The 5548-nt window shown below is 43.2% G+C and overlaps 1 pseudogene; it reads left to right on the forward strand.

Annotated features, from left to right (window-relative positions):
• The first annotated feature begins 4659 nt into the window (after nucleotides 1–4659).
• Nucleotides 4660–5056, forward strand: LOC118082969 (intraflagellar transport protein 20 homolog pseudogene; annotated as a pseudogene).
• Nucleotides 5057–5548: the final 492 nt, after the last annotated feature.

The raw sequence follows: 5548 nt of genomic DNA on the forward strand, positions 1-5548 counted from the left end.
AAAGCCTGATCAAACAACCACTCTTCATCTTCTAACTGAGCGTACTCATCTCCCCTCTCCTTCAAAAAGGATATTATTTCTTTCAACAAACTGCGAAATCTGAGCAAAAATTTGTGCCTACTGAGCCACCTTACATCTGTGTGTAAAATTACTTCCGGTTGCCCTTCCTCAAGAGTGTGATTGAAAAGCCGCCTTTGAAGTGACTTTCCACAAATTGAATTTACAATTTTAAAAGCTATGTCTATGACATTCTTTGTGTTCGGTCTCTTGCTTGACAAAACTTGCTGGTGAATGATACAGTGGTATGCAAGGAAGTCAGGGAAATTGCCATGCTGTCGACAAAGGGCAATAAATCCATTAGCCTGACCTGTCATGGCTTCTGCTTCATCAGTGGTGATGGCAACAAGGTTGTGTAATGGTACATCAAGCTTACATTAAGGAATAGAAAGAATTAAATATTTCCTGACCTGTAGTTCTTTCTTTTAAAGAAACCACCCCAAGTAGTTCTTCGGTGCTGAAATCTTCAAAAACCATATGAGTAAAAACTAATATCTGAGCCGCATCACTGATGTCTGTAGATTCGGCCAGTTGGAGTGAGAAAGCAGCACAATTGGACACATCTTTCAACAGCTGTTCATTTATATTCTTACACATTTTTTCCATTCGCCGCACAACCGTGTTTCTTGATAGTTGAAGATCTTGGATAGCAGCTGTGATCTCTTTTTTATTTTTAAATCTTTCAAGAAAGATTATCAGCTATTGCAAGAAAACACTCTTTTATAAACTTTCCTTCAGTGAAAGGTTTGCAATTTTTAGTGATCAGCTTGTTCACCTTGAAGGATGAAATGGTTTCATTGTTAGAATGTGAGCTGGATTTTGCCAGTGATTGTTGCTGAGCAGCTAATTTTGATTTAAGTTCTTTGAGCTTAAGTTTACGGATTTCACTTTTGAGTGGAAAATCAACATCAAATTTATTACAATGGAGAGCATTGTAATGGCGTTCCAAGTTACCCTTTTTGGTAAGGACACTGAGACGTCACAAATTAAACAGCAACACTTGTCTTTCAACATCACAAAGAAATACTCAATTTCCCATTCGTCGTGAAGAGGATAAGTTTTGGGCACTCATTTTTGTACAATAGGGCCAAGGCCTTCTGAAATAATTGATTTAAAAACTATGGCCGCACAAGGAGCCTACTGTACGACGGTAATAGGAAACTACTCCTCAGCTTAAAGCGCAGGGAATGGCATCTTCCTTTTCTGGGTTTTGGAAATGAGAACAGCATGTATTGGTTCCCAAGCCAAGCAGCTGTGGGTTTAAAGTAAACTTGCGGCAGCGCCATAATTACGGCTCAAAAAATTTCAGCTTTAAATATTACTTTTAAAATCACTCAAGCCAGCAAAAGTTGTGTGCTTGACCCAAAACGGTAAATCTTTACAGAATGGAATAGAGCCCTAACTGCAGTGGAAAAAAAGTCACTCACAGCCGATTTCCAGATTTCACACAATTGCGGCCTTGGAATTGGAATACAACTTTCAATTCCTATGAGCCATAGTGCGATCGACCAAAATCCATCCTGCGATCAAGAGCAGAGGTCAGGGGAAACATCCTTCTGGAGAAGGGCCTCCATTCTTAGTCCTCCTCAAGGTCTTCGGTCAGGATGTCATCTGAATGGAAGAGAAGAGAAAGCTAGTAATTATAGCTGCTTAGGGAATAGTCTGGAGCAGGCAAAGGCAACCTTGGCTCTCCAGATGTTTTGGAACTACAACTCCCATGATCCCTGACCACTGGCCCTGTTAGCTAGGGATCATGGGAGTTGTAGTTCCAAAACATCTGGAGAGCCAAGGTTGCCTATGCCTGGTCTAGAGAAAGGGTCTCTGCAGATGATGCCTTATCTTTGTCATTTTTACCCGACCTTTCACCAAGAAGCTTGGATTGGTAAATGGTTCTTTCCCATTTTCTCTACCCAACAAGAATAAATGACTTATCCAAGGCCAATCAGGCAGCTTTGTGGCTGAATGGAAATGTGAACCTGGGTCTCCCTGTTCCTCGTCTAATTGGATCTGGGTAAAAAATTGGATGAGTTCTAGGTTTGTTGGTGTTAGCACAAGACACACACACACCCAAAAAAACCTAGTGGGGATGACTGCATCCATACATGCAGTTTGGTTGTAGGGACTTCCTTATAAAGATTCATATTTCCCCTGGCATTTCATCTGGTATAGACCAGGGAAAGCAAATTGTTTGGCCACAGGCTATGAAAAGTCCAACAGTTACATACATTCGGCCATCTGATGCCCTGGAGAGGCATGCAGATCCCACAGGGAAACAAAAGCCACATGGGATAGCTGGAGAGGAAGAACTCCCCCCCCCCTTCTCCACATAAATCATTGTGCAATTGCTGAACCTGCAACCAGTAAAGTCCCTACCCCCTGGAAGTGATTTCTTAAGAGCTAATTTTGGGACACACAAGTGAAAACAATGAAATGAATAAAATTGCCAGAAGCTAAAATCTGGCATCCTTCACTTTTTAAAGTCTCCCTCAGCTTGATGGACACAACTGTGGACCTCAAGTCTCCTGCTGCTTTTTCTCTCTCCCTTGCTCTCTTCTGGAATAGTCCAGGAACTCGACTGCCAGGTTATCCACTGTTGCGTTTTAATAAAAACACCAGCTCTGGCATAATCCTGAAGTCACAGCTCTATTTCACACCTGGAAAACCTATGCAGTTGCTCTGCTATCTAGAGGAAAGCCTCTACCTTCTCAGTGCTGCGTCCCTGTTCACTTTACGTAACTATGCTTGTGGCGAAATAAAAAAAAATCCCTTCAGTAGCACCTTAAAGACCAACTAAGTTTTTATTTTGGTATGAGCTTTCGTGTGCATGCACACTTCTTCAGATACACTTGAAACAGAAGTCAGACCCTTATGTATATACAGAGGGTGGTGGTGGTGGGTGGGAATGGGTGATGGGCTGATGGCTGTTAACGACTGCTGATGACTGCAATTGGTCCTGCGGGGGGGGGGGGGGAAGCAAGGGCTGAGGCGCTAAAGAAAGCTTGATCATGCATAATGATATAAGAATCCAATGTCTTTGTTCATCCCAGGTGGCTCCATGGTTTTAAGCTTGGTAATGATTTCCAATTCAGCAACTTCTCTTTCCAGTCTGTTCCTGAAATTTCTCTGTAATAAAACAGCTGCTTTGAAATCTTGTATAGAATGTCCTGGGAGACTGAAGTGTTCTCCTACTGGTTTCTCGGTCTTGTGGTTCCTGATGTCAGATTTATGTCCATTTATCCTTTGGCGTAGGGTTTGGCCTGTTTGTCCAATATAGAGAGCTGAAGGGCACTGTTGGCATTTGATGGCATACACAATGTTAGAAGATGAGGAATTAAATAGTCCTGAGATGGTATGTTGGATGTTGTTGGGGCCAGTAATGATGTTGTCCGGGTGTATGTGGCAGCAAAGTTGGCATCTGGGTTTATTGCAGGCTCTGGTACCAGTGTCCATGTTAAGTCTGGTGGTTGTATTATTGTGGGTGAGGAGTATGCTTGTAGCGATTCTTTGAAGCCCCTTCTATCCCAGTGGGAACTTAAATAAAGCCAGGGGCTGGCTTAGAGCTTAGCAATAGGCTGCCACCACTCCCAGTCGTGCTATTAGAAGGTTTAGGGAGACTCCTTCTGCCCTTATCTGGGTTGCACAGTTTAACTCACAAATTATAACCCAATTAACAACAAAATATCTAGTAGCGGTCGAATGGTCTAGCTCTGGATTCAGCTTCACTCATTCAAAGGCAAGTAAGACCGACCAAGAAATACTTTTCAGTATTTATTGTAACTAAAATTACTTATAAAGAGGGTGCATGTTTCTTACAAAGCATACAAATAAAAACAAAAAACCTTAATTGATATTAGTATCTAACATACTCACACATAAAAGTGCAGTCTTAAAATTAAATCACAAAGTCTCTCCCTCCGTCCCTGCACTCCCACAAGGGGCATGGCAAACACTCCGGCAGACTTTCAGCAATCTTCTCAACGTCAGGCATTTGCTTGACAAAGGTCGCCAAGGGAGCGCCATTTGCACCTCTAGACGCCAAGTATATATCCTCATTAACCCCACGAGGTATTGCGATTTTAAACCAATGAAAGGAATACTTTAATCAGTCAAGATCCAATGATTAAAGACCTAGCTCCTAATTTGGCATAGCAAAACAAGGTAATACAACTGTGAGAATGTTAATTCACAAAGACCCTGGGATAGGAGCCCCTCCCAAATTTCCCCAGCTGTAGGGGATTTAGCTTTTAGCACCGTACTCCCAGATAACATCTTCTTTCTTCCAGGCGGCAATAAATCACATCCAAGCAATTAAGGAAAATCAAGAGGGGAACGTTTCTCTTTAAAGGGGAACCAACACACACTCCCTTCCCCACCTACCAGGATTCTACACCCCTGTTAAGCTACGCAGGGTCAAAACCCAAGGTTTAATCCTTCCCCAGAATTCCCCTCACACTACAATGCTCTTTTCTGGGCTGGCTCTCCTTTACTGACACAGACATCAGCCTGTCTCCTTTACTGACACAGAACTCGAGCCAGCAGAGGGGCAGCCGGGAGCCACCAGGCATGTCCGCAGGGGCTGCAGAAGCCTATAAAGGATCCATCATGGCCAAAGGTATCCTAGGCAAAGCAGGCTTTCAATTCGACGAACTGAACAAACTGAGGGTTTTGGACCTGGAGGTGTCCCAGCAAATGACTGAGCTGAAAGAGGAATGCAAAGTAATTGTAGACAAAATTGCAGAATTTAAGAAAATAGTGGGCGACCTCATCCAACTTGTATCAGCTAGCAAAAGCAACCGAAAATGAGAAGATTGAGGCAATTGGTGCTCGCAACTTGCTGAAGACCATAGCAAAGCAAGGAGAAGCCCAGCAGCAGCAGCTTCGGGCGCTGATAGCCAAGAAGACAACACAGCTGGAAAGGTACCACATCGACTATAAAACGCTGTGTAAAATAGAAGCGGGCCAGAACGAATTCATCGACCAATTCATTTTCCAGAAGTAGAGAGAGAATTTATGACCAGCACGAAACACACTGGGAAATCTTGAGCCATTCCTGTAGTCTAATGGGGGGGGGGGTTAGAAGAAGAAGAAGAAAAAATGGGAGAGGGGCAATTTTGACCTTTTAATTTTTTTATTGGCCAAGATCACCTCTCAAAAACAAAACAAAAGTTTAGATCTTAAATACTCTTTGGACTTACTTTAGGTCTGGCAATAAGATATTTCTAAAAGGTAGTTAGGGACAGCTACAGCTATTGTATTTTTATGTAGGGCTTCTCCCCTGTGGATTCTCTGGTGCCAGTTGACGCTCGACTGCGTGGCGAAGACCTTACCAGACACGGGGCAAGGACTCATCCGCTTCCCTTTGTACAGCTTTGATGAAGCAAAGGTCGCCGCCTGGAACGATCACCAACTTCATCGTCCCTGTAGCGGTCACTCTGACCTGCACATCACCACTGGACGTTTTACGGTCGATTGGTGATGTGCCAACTACAAA

This window comes from Zootoca vivipara, chromosome 3 (assembly GCF_965207765.1).
Source record: "Zootoca vivipara chromosome 3, rZooViv2.hap1.1, whole genome shotgun sequence".
Lineage (NCBI taxonomy): Eukaryota > Metazoa > Chordata > Lepidosauria > Squamata > Lacertidae > Zootoca > Zootoca vivipara.